Source organism: Sarcophilus harrisii, chromosome 2, assembly GCF_902635505.1.
Source record: "Sarcophilus harrisii chromosome 2, mSarHar1.11, whole genome shotgun sequence".
In the NCBI taxonomy this organism is placed as follows: Eukaryota; Metazoa; Chordata; class Mammalia; order Dasyuromorphia; family Dasyuridae; genus Sarcophilus; species Sarcophilus harrisii.
The window spans coordinates 476,362,425-476,378,842 of NC_045427.1; the positions used below are offsets into that span (position 1 = coordinate 476,362,425).

General features: G+C 40.7%; 1 protein-coding gene and 1 long non-coding RNA gene across 5 annotated transcripts in view; one reads left to right on the forward strand and one right to left on the reverse strand.

The window, feature by feature from the left end:
• The window catches only part of LOC116421773, an 88,064-nt gene that overhangs the window by 54,995 nt on the left and 16,651 nt on the right, over window positions 1-16,418 (forward strand). For all 3 annotated transcript variants that reach the window (XR_004232300.1, XR_004232299.1, XR_004232298.1), the window contains one exon: window positions 40-120. This is a non-coding gene — a long non-coding RNA (uncharacterized LOC116421773). The remainder of the gene's footprint in view (window positions 1-39; window positions 121-16,418) is intronic.
• STK35 (serine/threonine kinase 35) overlaps window positions 1-16,418 on the reverse strand; it is a 79,690-nt gene that overhangs the window by 18,508 nt on the left and 44,764 nt on the right. The window contains exon 4 of one of the 2 annotated variants that reach the window (XM_031954608.1): window positions 10,230-16,208. The exons of the other annotated variant lie outside the window; for it this stretch is intronic. The gene's annotated coding sequence lies outside the window, so the exon portion shown is untranslated. Of the gene's footprint in view, window positions 1-10,229; window positions 16,209-16,418 lie in introns of those variants that run through there. 2 annotated transcript variants of the gene reach the window in all.

Below are 16,418 nucleotides of genomic sequence, written 5' to 3' on the forward strand. Positions count from 1 at the left end.
TCAGAGACTGAGTCTTATATACATTTTCTATCTCCCCAGAAGCTACCACGATGCATTGCACAAAGAGGTGCTTAACAAATGATTACTGAATGAAATAACAACCTTGGCAACATGGAAAAGGTAACATTTTATTTATTTATTTTTTTTGAATCCTGACTCTGCTTTGTTCTGTGTGGCCTTGGACAAGTAGATTAGCTCTCTGGATCTTTTTCCTCTGCAAAATGGGACCCTTCAGTTAGATAATCTCTTAAGATTTCTTCCAGATCCAAATCCTATGAATGAATGAACAAAGACTATAAAAACTGCAAGAGACCCCACTGATTGTCTAATTCAAGACTTTCTCTTTTTCCACTTGTGACTTGCCCTCCCCCACCCCCACCCCCCAGGCAATTAGGGTTAAGTGACTTGCCCAGGGTCCTGAAGCTAGGAAATGTTAAGTGTCTGAGACCTGATTTGAACTCCTGACTTCAGAGCTAGTGCTTTATTTATTCACTGAGCCACCTAGCTGCCTCTAGGCAGCTGACCTGTTTTCACTGGAGAAATTTTTATATAACCTCAGATATTTAGGCATATTAAATAGGTATATACATCAAATATTTACTTGTTTTTTTATTTTTTTGATTTATATTAACATTTGGTAAATGACAATTTTGTAACTCACACATTCAGTTATGAGACCTCATGTGGGGTTGCACCCCACAGTTTAAGAAACTTTGGTCCAATCTAGCTCATCCTATTAAATTTTTATAGCATAAGAAACAGATTCAGAAGGAGAGGAAACATTTAAAGTCACATGGAAAGTGGCAGATTAATTTTTATAGCATGTTTCTCTGACAAAGGTCTCATCTGTCAAATATATGGAGAATGGAGTCAAATTTATGAGAATGAGTCATTCCCCAAATGATGAGTGGCCAAAGGATATGAATAAGAAGTTTTCAGAAGAATATAAATCAAAGCTATCTATAATCATATGAAAAAATGCTCAAAATCACTACTGATTATAGAGAAATTCAAAATAAAAAAACTATGAGGTACTTCTCCACACTCATCAGATTGGCTAATATGACAGAAAAAGAAATGACAAATGTTGGAGGGAATGTGAAGAAATGGGGATACTAATGCACTATTGGTAGAGCCGTGAACTAGCTCAACTCTTCTGGAGAACAATTTGGAACCATGCCCAAAGGTCTATAAAACTATGCATACTCTTTGACCCAAAACTACCATTACTAGATCTGTATCCCAAAAAAGATCCAAGGAAAAAGAAAAAGACTTATATGTACAAAAATCCTTATAGTAGCTCTTCTTGTGGTGGCAAAGAGTTGAAAAGGAAGGGATACCCAACAATTGGGGAATGGCTGAACAAGTTGTGGTACATGATTGTGATGGAATATTATTATGCTATAAGAAATGAATAGGTTAGTTTTGTAAGAATCTAAGATGAACTGATACAAAGTGCAATGAGCAGAACTAGGAAAACAGGATGATCAATTGTGAATGACGTAGCTCTTCTGATCAATACAATGATCTAAGATAATTCCAAAAGACTTATGATGAAAAATATCATCCAACTCCAGATAAAGAACTAATAGAGTCTGAATGAAGAATGAAGCATACTTTTTTTTAACCTTTATTTTTCTTGGGTTTTTTTTTGTCACTTTATTTTTCTTCTTTGTTCTGTATTTTCTTTTGCAACATGGCTAATATGGAATTATGCTTTGCATGACTTCTCAAAATAAAAAAATAGAATTTTAAAATATTTTAATATGTAATTGGGAAAGTAAAAAGCAGTAAGAGAGAGAGAGAGAAAAAGAAAGTGGCAGATTAACAAGTTGGACTGGAGCCCCAGGTCAGAGGGGTGCAGGTCAGGGAGACAGAAATCCTGAATAGGTTTTGCCCACGTTGTGTTATGAAAGCTGACACACACAAGCAAACAAATTGCAGAAAAGTCTAGAGAGCAATAGTAACAGCCTTTATTCTCAAATTAGTGTGCAGTGGATGACCAGTGAGAAAAGCAAGGTACTTTTCTGGGTTGAAATTTTTTGGCTTTGTTCCTTCTTCCCCTATTTCAGAAGACAGAGTAGTTGTTTATTTCTTGGCAACATGGAATCCTATGGGGGAGAGAGGTGGGACAAGCAGCTGACCCTAAACACCAGACTGGATTATTTGAAGGTTTGGACTAAAAGGGGAAAAGCTTTTTCATTTTTCCAGTGTTATTTTTTATCCGAATTTCAACAACAATAAAAGCTGAATTGAGACTTCGAGTCAATTTCTTTGGCATTCAAGGCTCTTCACAATTAGGGCCCAACCTGTATTTCTTTATTAGATTTTTACCGTCTCTGTCTGGGCCCTGCAGTGCTGTGGCAGGAGATTTAGACAGCTGTTATTAAATTCCTTTCATTCCATCTTCATGAAACAGGTGGGCAAAGAGATAAGGGCCTGAGGCCATTACAAGAGTGGAGCATGTGGGCCACAGCCTGAACAGGGGAGGAGGAATGGGGTAATCTGGGGCTACTGAAGAGGCAGCACCAAATCTTAGAATTGGAAGAGAGCTCAGAGGTGATGAGTCTATTTTATAGACTAGGAGGCTGAAAGCTCAGAACTGAAACTGAAGCCGAGAGAGAGATTTGGTAACAGGATTGTGGCCAGGCTGAGACTGGAATGCTTATCTCTGATTTCTAGATTAGGGTTGATTCCACTTTGTCAAGCTCTCTCAAACACAAAGTCCTGCTATTTTGGGAGTACATTCAGATTCACAGGGTATCAGAGTTAAAAACTTAGAACAGAGACTATTAGAGCAGGGGAGTCTTAGAATAAAAAATGCCAGAGCTATATAGGACTTTAGGACTATGTATATAGGACCAAAGTGTCAAGAGTTGGATAGGACCTTAAGATTAGTGAATCACTCAACAAATATTTATTAAGCCCTTATTGTGCACCAAAGAATACAGAATGTTTGGAAAAGAGCTCAGACATAATCTGCTGACTCTCTCAAAGGATACTGCATCCCAGCCATGCTCTTCAGTGCTCTGTCTGGGTTGCTTAGGATAGACTCAGGCTGTGTATGACTGGTGCTTGGGTACTGTGGGTTGGGAAAGGTGGGCTTGAGGATCCAGTATATGCTACCATCACTGTCCAACTTCTCCCTTGATGTTCACTCTGTCCAGATTCTTGTTGAGATATGTTACCCTTTTTACTTATTTGAGGAATTTATTACTTGATTCATAATAACTGGTAAATTCAATATGTTTTGATATCCCCTTGAATGATATGCCTTTAGTCTTCCAATTCATTAACTTCCCATGTCCTACATCATTACCTTATACCTCCCATAACTGCCACCTTTTTTTAGATGTAAAATTCTGAAATTCCTCTTTTTGATTAAAACCTCTTCTTTCTTTTCTTCTTATGACTTACTCCCCCTAAATGAACGTCAACCTCACTGGGACCTTCAGTACTTCTTTCCCTAGGTAGCCAAGTAGTACAGTGGTTGTACAAGCACTAAGGCTGAAATTATCAAGACCTGAGTTCAAATATGATCCCAGTTACTAGCTGTGTGACTATTATTTGTAAAGCTTCTGGCCCCAAATAGGCGCTAAAATGCTTATTCTCTTCCCCTTCTCTCTTCAATCTTTCAGTTTCTATCGGCTTTTCCCCTGCAGTTTTACAAACATACCCAGTTCTCCCCTCCCTGAAGAGCCTCCACTTAGCCCTGACATCTTATATTTCCCTATTCCCAACCATTTAAAAAACCTGTCAACTTCTCATACCTTCACTTTCTCAATACCTACTCACTTAACCCTATCATTTTAAAAGTTTTATTTGGAATTATTGAATGATCTATTGTAATATCCAATAAGCTTTTCTTAAGCTTCATTGTCTTTAGACTATCTGACCACTTTCCTCTTTCAGCATATTATTTCTTTTTTTGGTTTCCAAGACAATACTTAAACTTGATTAAACTTGATTCTTCTCTATCTTTCTGAATATTCCTTTTTTAGTGTCTTTATTAGAATATCAGATATCTTCTGCCCCTATAGGCTTGGGTGTTTCCTAGGGCTATTAATTGTACTCTCTATCTTTTCTGTCTTGATCTCTTTACCACAATCTCTCCTTATTTCATCTCCTAGAATGCTTTCTGGATGTTTCATTGGCATCTTAAATTCCAAAAAAAGTCCAAATGTCCAAATAGAAACTTGATCTTTCTCCAAACTTCCCCACTTTTGTTCAAGGAACCATAATCCTCTTGTGTCTGTTTGCAGGAAATGTCTCCTACATCTGGAAAGCACTCAGTGATTATTTCTGACCTGTTGCACAGGTGCCACCTTCTCTATGACACTGTCCCCAATCCACTGCCCACTCCTAGTCCACATTTTTAATGCTCTCCCCTCTTCAGTGTTCATTGTACTGTACTTCTCTGGGTATACCTCCCCAGAAGAATGTTTCTTGAGAGAGAGGGATTCATATTTTCGTCCTTGCATCAGGTCCAAGCATATGGTGTAGTGTTTTAAACATACTTAAAAATTTGATGAAAGGTTTGTCGAATGGTTAAATGTTTGACTAGGAAAAAGAGTTTTGGGCAAGTCACAACTTTAGTTCGTCTCACTTCAAGTCACTTAACTTTTGCCTCAGTTTCCTTACCTGTAAAAATGTGGATAATAACATCTACTTCCCAGAGTTGTTGTGAGGATCAAATTGTAAAGCTCTTAGCACAGTGTCTGGCATACAGTTTAAACACCATATAAGTAATTATTATTGTTGTCCAGCTCTTTATAGAATGTGGACCTTAGGGACCATCCAGTCCAATTTTTTACTTTACAGATAAGGAAATTGAGAAAGGAGGTGACCTACCCACACATACAAGTTAGTGGCTGAACCATGACTAGATCAAATAATATTTATAAAGCACTTAGCACACTCCCTGATCCCTAAGTGCTGATTCCCTTCCTCCCAGGCTAGGTTCTTTGCTGCCCACCCTGTGGCTCCCTTCTGTCCTGTGTATTTGGCTCCAGATCACATACTGTGCCGAGCGGATTGTCCTTTCTTTCTTGGAGCTAAGGCTGCTCCCAGCCTCAGAAGTGACTGGTGAGCTCAGGGGTAATTCCATCCTGCCAGCTTCTGGTTGTTGTTTGCCTTTGTTCTTGAAGATCATGACATCAGGGAGGGGAGGCTATGACATGTGAGTCGCGGCTGTGCCCACCTTACTTTCTCCTCCAAAGCCTTCAGGGTCCAGTGGCCAGCTATAGATCAGGGCCCCTGAAGATGGCCAGCTTCTAAGTCAAAGCAGTAAACCCAAGCCCCATCCACCCGCCGTAGACAAGACTGGCCAATGGTTCTCTGGGGGTTTTTTCCCCATCCTTGAATCCTTAGAAATAAGTCAGTCATGACCCAGGAGTGGCTGTTGTTCTGTCCCCACCCCCATATTCAGGCAGAAGCATTCAGACACTCAGGCACTATCTTGGTGGAAAGCCCTGGGTAAGGTCTGATTCCCCAGGATGAGAGAATGGGTGAGATGGGGCCCACTGCAGGAGCCAGGAACAGGATCTGAAGTGTCCCAGGGCTTACATTTGAATCCTGGCTCTTTAACTTACTCCCCATGTGACGTATGACAAATCAACTAATTTTTTTGGCTCAGTTTCCTATTCTGTACAGTGAGGTAGTTGTGATGGAGTGCAGCTTCTAGGGGAGATGCAGCAATAACGTTAAGGGTCCCCTGGTCTTGGGAGTGATATAGTTTAAAATGATATATTTCTTCCCTTCTAGAGGAGATGTAGTGATAACCCTAAGGTCCCGTGGCCTTCGGAATGTCATAGTTCTATAAACATTGCTGTCAGATAAAAATCTGTTGGTCAATAATAACAAAGTTTCTGAGACAATAATGAAGCGCCTACCAGACCACTCTTCAAATCCACCTGTAAGCCATAAAATTAGCAAATCAGTGACATGAGACCTGGTCTCTCTTAACTTTTTCCTATAAATTTATCTTCTTGCTCCTGGTTCTTTGCTAAATTCTTTTGAATTTAGCCTGCTGTAACTGGCATTATATTTAAAATAAATTTTCTCCTTGCCTTGGAAGATGGGTCTGAGCTTGCAAATTCTTTTGAGACACCTTGTGACACTGGTCTAATGCACCAACCTTTTGGGGTTTCCTTTGAACCCCAACAACTGGACTAAATTATCTGTTTCTGGCCCATTCTAGCTGAAATCCCTGTTTGTCTGCTAGCCCTTTCAAGTGGATTCTAAGCAATAAGCAGCTAGAAGGCCAGTAATGAGACTAGCAAGATGGAAGCAAGATCTGAAATAGTCCAAGAATAAAAATAATGGATAGGAGCTCATGTTTCCATGGCATGGTCGTTAATATTTTCCTCATAATAACCCTTAGGGAAATAAGTACTGAATTATCCATTTTACAGGTGCAGAAACAGAGTGAGGAGAAGAAATTAATCATTGGTTATACAGCTAGGGAGGCAAAGCTAGATGTAGAACTCATCTCCTGATCCTTAGATAATGGGTTCTCCTCTTGTGGGCAAGGGTCAAGAATAGTCAGTCTATTCTGAGGTCCCATTAAACAAAGTACTGCCCTAGGGAACAGGATATCAATCCTAGCTCTGTTACCAATATCCTGTTATGATAAATTAAACAAGCTATTTCCTTTTGGGAGGCCTCAGTTTGTACATCTAGAATGGGCTGCTAAATGATTTCTAAAATGTCATGCTAAATACCCCCTTCCCCCCAAGGTACTGACTAAAAATTGCTTTCCCTCTTTTCTCCCACAGTCAAATCAATAATACTACTGAATCTTGAAAAGGTGTCAATCTATTTCCCCAAGGCTGCATTTACTGTCCCAATAACATTTCAAACCAAAATGCTCCCTTCTGGCCCTCAATCTCCTTGTCTTTTCCATAAGAATATAAGCTGATTTTGTAAAAATAAATAATAATAAATAAATAATGTAAATAATGTATGTAATAATAATATATTATATATAGTATATATTATATTAATATATACTATATATAACAATATATAGTATATATAATATTATATATACTATATATAATATAATAATAATAAATAATAAATAAATAATGTAAATAATAAACAATGTAAAAAATAAATAAAATAAATAATAAATAAATAAAAATAAAATAAAATTAAAAAAAATAAATAGTTTAGAATAGTACTTGTCAAGGAAGAGCCCAATTTTTTCCCCATTCATTCACACCATCTCCTCTAGTCAGTTAAAGATACCACCTTCCTCCCAGTTAAGTAGGACTAGAAACAAATCTTCTAGGTTCTTTTTATATCCAACTGACTCCCTTTGCACTTCTCTGCTATCCACTTAGTCCAGGCATTTACCAACCTGCATTATTTTACTAGCTTCCTAATTAAAGTTCCTCCTCTCCAGTATTTCACCCTTAAGGTCATGCTTCCAGCACTGTCTTTAAGGCTCTATTCAGTTTTTTCCTATCAAGTTTTACCCACAACCTTTCACTAACTCTTAATTCTGCCAGTCCTTCTGAAAGCCTCCATTTTGAACATACCTCCCTAATGCTTATATTTGTTTGGATTATGGTCATTCTCCCTCCAACAGTCCAGGGGCCATATCTAAAATGTTTCTGTATTCTAGTACAGAAACCCACATCTAGAAAAAGCTCAAACACAACTTTTGAGATTACCCTCAATTTATCTTGCTGTTTGTAGAGTTGTTGTCTCTTCCTACTTAGACTGTGATCAGCTTGAGAGGAAGGGCTGTTTTTTGCATTTTTGTTATTTGTTTTACTGTGTGTGCTTGTGCATCTCATTTACGCCAACAATATTTAAATATCATTCAGGCCCTATTCAGAACATTTGCTCTTAACACATATACATTTTTAAATTAAATACAATTTTAAGTGCATTGTGTTATTACATACATACAAAAGAAAAATTATGTAATACATAAAGATTTCTTTTAAACCATTACATTTAAGCTGAATAGTACCATTTGCAGTGAGTCAAGTTTTTATCACTCCTTTCTGTTATTTCAAATTTTTTTTTTTTTTGCTTGGCTCTGCTGGAAAGCATGTTGATATATTCTCCCTATTGGAGGAGTTTGAGTGGAAGACTTAGCATAGTGTTTGGCACATAGTAGGTAGTTAACTAACTGAATGAATAAATGTTGTATTTACCACTCCTCTACCATTTCATTTAAGAGAAACAAAAACCATAATGCACATGACACCTGAAAGGTGTTTTTTTTTTTTTTTAAATTTAATTTTTCCTCTCAATTTATGCAGGGCCTTTGCCTTTTCTTATTCCCTTTAAAGGATAAAAGGTTTCTTTTGTCCACCTTAGGGAGATCACTGGGATCTCAGCTCACATTCTTCATAGTTTCCTTTATTGGTGAGTGTGGTGGGAGGAGGTGGGAGAAAAGATTGACTCAGAGGGGAGGAAGATCAGGCTAGTCCTGAAGGGCCAAGCTCTCCAAGGGAATAAGCTAAAGGTTTTATGAATGTCACAACTGGGGGTCTTAGAAGCCTTTTAACCTAAGCAACATTACCAAAAAGTGATCTCTGAAGATTTCATGTGAAATTTTATGAAGAAGTCCACTTTTAGACATTACATTCTAATTTGTTACCAAGTTGGGTTTTTTCCCTACTTGGAGCCTAAATTAACTTTGGGGAAAAAGAAGTCAACTTGTTTTCTTCTTATCAGGCTGAGGACAAGCCCCATAATCACTCTTCTAAACACAGCCAGATCCCAAATCTTCTTCAGGCAAAATATTCCTAGTTTATTAAGTTTCCAGTCCCCTCGTCATTGTCTTCAGTCTTCTCTTCATCCTTGACTAACTTCTATAGCCAGGGAGGGTTTTGACCCCCACCACCTTTTACCTGCCCAGCCTCCCTCTACCCCAAGACTGGAATATCTACACATTTGGATCTCCCTACAGATAATGGAGAATACCAAAGATGAATCTTATCTTTTTCTCTTACATTCCAAAGACTTGAATCTTTTTTTTCCTGCTTCAATGGAATTGTTTCCAGGCCCAGCCTGTCCCTAATCAACCTAAAAGCACAGTTATGGGGCCCATCAAACACATCATAGGTTCTACTGAAATCAGGAGCTGTGGATGAGTAATTCTACTTCTGTCCTGGACAGTTTCTTGCTCTCCAACCCCAATTTGGGGTGGGTGATAAATACATGATCTTAACATTCCCTCTGACTGGCTCATCGCTAAGACTGAAGACAGCCTAAGCTCCCAAGCCTGGCACAATCTCTCCAATCTCACCTCCTACTCCTCCCCTTCAGAATCCTTTCCTTCAATCAGACTGGTCAGCCTGCTTGATGTGAAGGTAAAAAGAGACTGATTTGGATCTTGGCTTTGCCATTTATACAGTTTTGAAAATTCAACCTGGGTTCAGATTTCAGTCCTGCCAGTTTAAACTAGTGTAGCCATGGACAAGTTACTTCTTTGGACCCATCTGCTCATCCTCAAATGTGTGTGTGTAGAGGTGGGGGGATGACATTCTATGTAGTTTTGAGGTCCTACTTCAGAGCTGTTGGGAGAAAACTTTTTCTAAAACCCTGGAATGCAATATATAAATCTGAATAATTTTTAGTTTCTTACAGCTCTGAATCTTTTGTGTTCCAATGTCCTTATTGACTGAAACAATCTTACTAACATGATGAGGCAGTATTATAAAGTCAGAGGCCCCCAATTCAAAATTGAGCCCTAATTGTGTGATCATTTCCCTTTACTTTGAGAGTGGGACTATGTTACTTTGAACCCTTACAGCTCAAAGGACTGGTATGTCCTCCAGAGTTTGCTTCTGGGAGAGCAAAGAAAAATTAACTATAGTCAACTTTCTTTGTGGTTTGGATTTGTCAAATTCACCCTAGAAACTTGAAGACTCCAACCCTGAATTCCTATAGAAGTCCGAAGACTTCCAGGTTTTAAAGTGCTAATCCCTGTTCTTCTGGTTTTTGCTCTCCATAGAAGAGCTGAGATACTTGAAGTGGACTTGCTAAATGATTCTGAATGGCTAATTTTCCACCTTTGGGCTTTAGTTTCCTTTTGTAAGCTAAGACTGCCTGATGGCCTTTTTTACAGGGAAGATACAGTGATCTTTTCTCCAAAGCTGAACCCGTTAGGTACATGCAAGGCTCAGAGTCGGGGAGGTGGGTGGTGGTATCTCGGACTCCTGGCCTACCTCCTACCACAAAAAAATCCACAAGTTGAAGGATCGTTCAAATCACAGATGGCTTCTTCAACCCCATCAAATAGCTTTATTCACACAAACATCTCTTAATTTACAAAGTGTCTGCCATTCATACACATCAGGGGATCCACAGTGTTCGAGGAACTTAAATACAAGGTTTTAATCCAACCCAAGTAAACTGAGTACAAAAAATATTTATATAAAGTTGTTCACACATAGGTCCTAGATTACCAGCTTCTGTGCAAAAAAAAAAAAAAAAAAAAAAAAAAAGAAACCAAAAAACAAAAACAAAAAAAACAAAAAAAACAAAACAAAACAAAACAAAAAAACCCAGAAAAATAGATTTGTTAACTAGTATTTTAAACTAACTTTGAGCCTGGGTTTAATTAAGCCTTTCCCTCAATTTGCCCACCTCTGTCCTGTCCACTGTATTGAAGGAGCCCCCCTGTTCTATCTAATCAAGTTGCTTTTTAGGAAAAGAGTTTTGAGAGGTGAAGATGACCTCTCTTTCTCCTACTTATATGGCCACCAATCTTTTCCATCTTCCATAAGAATTTTGCCCCTTCCCTCTGTTTTGACCAAGGAAAAGGGGGAGCTGGGGGTTCAAAGTGCTGTGGAAGTGCCAAGTCCCAAGCTGCCTGCAGGGCAACTTTACAGAGGGGGGGCAGGCTCCTCCTCCCCAGACTAGGGCTCTCTAAGTATTTGAGTGGAATTGTTTGGTAGTGGGGGCTGAGAAGTGGGGAGTAAAACCCAGGGCAGGAGTGGGCTATTCTGAAGTCAGAATTCTAAGGGAAGCAGCTAAAAAAAAGCTTTATCGATATCACACTGAAACCAATGGCACCAAAATCTACCGACAATGTATAGGGGGCTTGCCAGCAAGAAGTTTGTTGCTGTTGATGTCTCTACACATGAAGTACTTTGCTAATGTTATTCTTCTGAGTATCTGGAAGGGTTGCTATGCCTTCACATTTGGGACCAGGCTATGGAGTTATTAACAAGTAAAATCATACAACCAAGTCAATCCTTTAATCAAATTCCTGGGCATGGCAAGATCAGAGGCATTATAATTAATTCAGTGCTGTGGCTTCTGAGTGGCAGTATTCTGTCTACCTTACCAACACCAACCATTGCAAACAAATGCCCAAAGTCTGGGGCTTTCGGGGTTTCCACTTGCAAGATGGTTGAAATTCATTAACATATGGAAGTATGGGAAAGGAAGGACATAATCAGTGGTCTGATCTTGGTCCAGAGGCCCAGAAAGGGGAAGCTGGGCAAGCAATAGCAAAAGAGACCCCAGCCAGGCTGGATACATGGATCTGGGGGTGTGTATAAATTCAGCCAGTGGCAGGCAAGGCACATTCCCTAGGCCAGGCTGGTGAGCTGCGTTGGCAGTGTGCAGCAAGAGGCCCACAAAACAAATCAGGAGTATTCCCTGCTCCTTCAGCCTGAGGATTTGCTTGCCTGGAGAAGTGGTGAGATGTGGTATTTATGCCCGTTTCTGGTAACTAGGCAGGTTTAAAACCAGACTAGATCCTGCCTACTGAGACTTCAAAAAGAAAAACAAAACAGAATTGAGGCAGAGAATCCATAGGGATGTTCATTTCCTCAGTTACATTAAAAAAAAAAAATCTTATTGCTCCAAGCACTCTGGTTCAAGGAGACATTTGATATATTAAGGAGCTAAAAATCCCGAAAGGAGGAGGGAAGGGAGAGAGAGACAAAACAGGCAGGAAGACCTGGGAAGGGGACTACAGGCCGGTTAGTCCTAGCACCTCTGGATTCTGAAAACAGGAGAGGAGAAAGAAAGGGACAAGAATATAATACCCCTCCCAGGACTAACTGCTGGCTGGCTTGTATCACACAGGATAGATACCAGGTGTTCAATAAGGATTTGAACTCCTTGTGCTTTGAAAGTCCCAACCCACTCTGCCCAGGGAATTTGGCCCCTCCCTACTGTAAACAGGACGTATCAAAAGTAAACAATTTCATACACTCGCTCGCTCCTAGACCCCTTGGGGAATCATATTACTTTGAGGAAAGACTTTGCAAAGTCTGGGCATGAGGCAGGGTATGATGGAGAGGAAGACATTTGTTCCATCTATGGGGCTGGGAGAGAGGGGCCAACAAAATGGGGCTTAATCACCAGGTTGTCAAGACCTCAGAGCTGTCTTCAATGCCCCAAAGTGGGTAATTGAGTTTATTCTGAAGATTTATGATTTCTGCTAGTGAGCGCCCTGTGAGCTTCCTGAACCCCAGCCTGCACTACTGGACTCACCCCACATTCCTGTGCATTGACACTCTCCCAGCTTATGTCACTAGTGGGGACGTGCCCCCAGAAGGAATCTTAGCCAGCAGCGCTATCAGCAGAGAGAAGGATGGGGAGGAGACAAAGACCGGGGAATAGGGAGGTCTGACTACAAACAAAGTTCTTACTATAAACCAAGATCCAGATGGAGGCCCCTCTTCCTCTAGGATAACCACCAATGGCCTCAGGAAGGTATAGGAAAAAATAAGGTGGGTCACAAGGCAAAAGGGTCTTCCCACTCACATGAGAATTTCATACAGTTACTTATGTCCAGGATTAAAAGCCCTTCCCTGACGATTCAGAGAAACAAGAACACAAGACCAGAAAAGTCAGGAGGAAGGGAACTAAAGTGTCTACGGACATTGATGGGAAGGAGATGGGAAACAAAGCTGAGTGGAGAAGAAAAATGAGATGGGAAACAGATGGGAGAAAGGAGGAGTGGGGAAGACAAAAGTGTGATATAGTTTGTGAGGCTGAAATTTTCCAGTTTAAGGCACTATGGTCTGTCCCTGGGATTCTCTGGCCTTAAGAGAAACAGATGTAGCCCAGGAGGCCTATCTGCTTTCCACAGGGAAAATGCAGGCTTGGGCCTTTAGATGGAATGCCCTTTATGATTTTCTATTCTGCAGAGTTGAAGTCCATTCCACAGACTCCTGGGAAAGTAATTAAATATTACCATTTTGCCGAAAGGGATTTTTAGGGAGAGGAAAGGGCTGTACAGTAAGGAAACAGCCAAGCAAGAGTACCTATTGCTCCTGAAATCCTAGACTTTCCTTCTCAATCTGGGATGAGATAGGCCATGCTGAGCACGTAGAATTGAGCAAGGCCATTATTAGGCCCAGGACATGCGCATGGGGAGAAAAGAAGAGTTATGTGGAAGGGGCGCGGTAAAAGGAGTGAACACCATTAACTGCGTCTAGAGCTACCTAGCTGTGCCATGGTACACACTGCTGACCAGCCCTAGACCAAGCCCCCAGACATCTTGGCTTTCTGGTGAAGGAGAGCACCTGAGCACAGACACTCAGCTTGGTGCCTTCCTGATGTGGCTTCCAGATAGCAGACAAATGGAGGGCAGGCACTTTGAACTGAATGGATGGCTCTCACTAGAGCCAGGGTCAGTGAAGTCCTGGTTGATGCTCAGGTCAAAGCCAAAATCAAAGCCAGCTTCTGATGCTAGGAGGCCAAGGAGCGAAGAGCTCCAACTCTTGGTCTTAGGCTGCGTGCTGAACACCAAACACAACCATCTTTGTCACAATGTGGACTAGAATGATCGGAAACATGGAACTTTGTGACCTACTGAAAGGATGGGGAGATTCTGCGTCACTAAAGGGTGAAGAGAAGATGTTTCCGTGAGGAGAGGGGCAAGAATCTTGAAACAGAACTGGGAAGGAGAGAAGATGATAGAGGGGAAAAAAAAAAACATCCCAAGCTCCAATCAATCTTTAAATAAAACATATTAGTCCTTGAACCCTCATTAGGGATTTCTGTGCAGGGGTTCAGGGAAGAAGATACAAAGGGGAATTTGTGGCACTGAAATATAGGACTTTTTTTCACCATTCAGTAATGAATGAAGAGACAAGTCTGCCCCATGGGAAAAGAGAATTGGGGGTAAAGAAGCAGCTTTCACTTTAATTAGGATTCCCAGATCCCACTTTCAAGAGCAGTGTGTTTTCATACTGATCTAAGGAGTTATCTACCTAAGAAGTTAGAAAAACGAAGTCAGAGCTAGAACAAATGAGTTGGACTCCTAGGACAGGGGGCTGCTGAATCATGTTTACTGAAACTAACTGTCCACAACAGATGTGGAGCATGTGTCAGTTTTTGAAAGCTAGAGCAATCCCAACAGGAATTGGAAAAATAGATATTTTTGAATATAGGTGCAGAAAACAAGGTCCCAAATTGGATGTGCTGGAAGGAACCTGTCAAACCAAAGGAGATGCAGAAATACTAAAAAAATGCCTTTTATTTGTTCCTGTCAATTCTCTCTTAACTCATCCCTGGTCAATCTTTCCTGACTTTAGGCAGAAAGAAAAAAATTTTTTTCCCTCTAACACCTATCACCTGTCCTACTCTGGCTATAACTGGGTAAATAATACCTTTGCCACTGAGATGGAGAGGAATAACAAAAATATATATTCAAAAAATTTAGCTTTAGCAGTCAATCATACTGAGAGAGAATAGATACAAAGGGTAAACTAACCTTGAGAGACAGCAAGTACACTGGGTAGAGAGACAAAGAATATGAGAGAGTAAGGGTGAAAGAGTGTGCATAGACACACCAAGTGAATAAAGAATCTGGAGATTTTGAAGGTGATGAGCTGATTGCATGAAAGGTTTCTAGGCTGGCAAATGGGCTTCTCTAGTTCAGTAGGGCCTTTCCTTTTGAGCAAGTACATTCCTATGGAAAACACCCACTTTGAGACAGATCCTTTCACTTTCACCTCCATCTACAGGGAACAGGGCATGGAAAGGTTTCTGCCAGCCAAGCCCCAAGGGCTGCATGTACCCAGCCCAGGCAGTGATGCATTGGCAAGGCCAGTTGCGTTAGCCTCAGTTTGTCTGTTCCCATTATATCCCCCATGAAAATGCTGCTAGCAGACTATAACTGGGCCAGTTCTAGGAAGGACCCCACCTCTTTTGCTGGTTCTAAAAGGGGTACCAGGTAAGACTAGCCTGAGAACACCATCACATGGCTGCCTTCCTAGCAAAGATTTGGCACAAATGGTTTCTCTCCTGGATTCCCCTGGCAGAAGAAACACACACAAAGATGGACATGGGAAAATCCTTTTACAACCCTTTCTTAGCTCACTCAATCAGGAATCTGAGCTTACAATAGAGAGACAAAGTAAGAGTGATAAAAGACAGATGGACCAATAGAAACAGACAGTATATATGCATAAAACATCCAACAGAGGGGATCCAATTCCTGGCTGCGATCTGAGGTTTGGATGCTTGGACACCAAAGAATATTATGAGACTGGGGATGCCCTTCCCCAAACTCTGCACTGGGCCCTCCCATATTTTCCCAGGTCTGACCCAGCACACACGCCCTACTTCTTGTCTCTTACTCTCTGCCATGGGATAAGTCATTGCTGGCTACTTGGATATCAGGACTGAAGACAAAGGGGCCTCTTCTCTCTCCCTAGTTATCCAATAGGATCATCCTTGGGCCAGAACAAATCCTTGACCTAGGGAAAGAGGAAGAGGAAGAGCTACCTACTTCACACCAGCAGAAGTTCTTAGAAAAAGTTCTTCTGGCCTTGAATGGGTTTGAAAGGCTGAACAAAAGGATCTTTCTCAATGAGTTGTTTGAAAAATCAGGACAGAGACATAGAGAGGGGAAAGGAGGAAAAAAAAAAAAAGATGAATATCCTTTTCCCATTCCATCTGAAAAAAAAAGTACACATATGCTCTGTCCATATTGAATTGGATTTAAACAAACTGGTGCCTGTCCATCGGAATAGCTCCTGCTCTTCTGAAGTCTCAATTGGCTTCCCAATAAAAGGTAAAGAAAAATTGAAAGGAGGGGGAGAAAAAAAATTAAACACACAGAAAAACCACAACCACCCCCCAAACAAAAGCTTCACATAGCCGGAGATCCAGCTGTCCGGAGAGTGCCCATCATCCACCCAGCCACTTCTTGATCCTCTGCTTCCCTCTATGCACATACTGAAGAGATTGTGGGTCCCTGCGAAGTCAACCTGGAAGACACCAATGAAGGAGAAACCGAGTTAAGTAGGTTCAGAATCATTCTCTGTTGTTGCTGACAACTTGAGGAAATTTACAAAGGTAGCATGCAGCAATGAAAAGGACCCCTGGGCTTGAATCCATTGCTGAGTCACTTATGACCTCAAAGATCATCCAGGGGCAGCGAGGTGGCACAGTGGATGGAATACCAGCCGTGAAGTCAG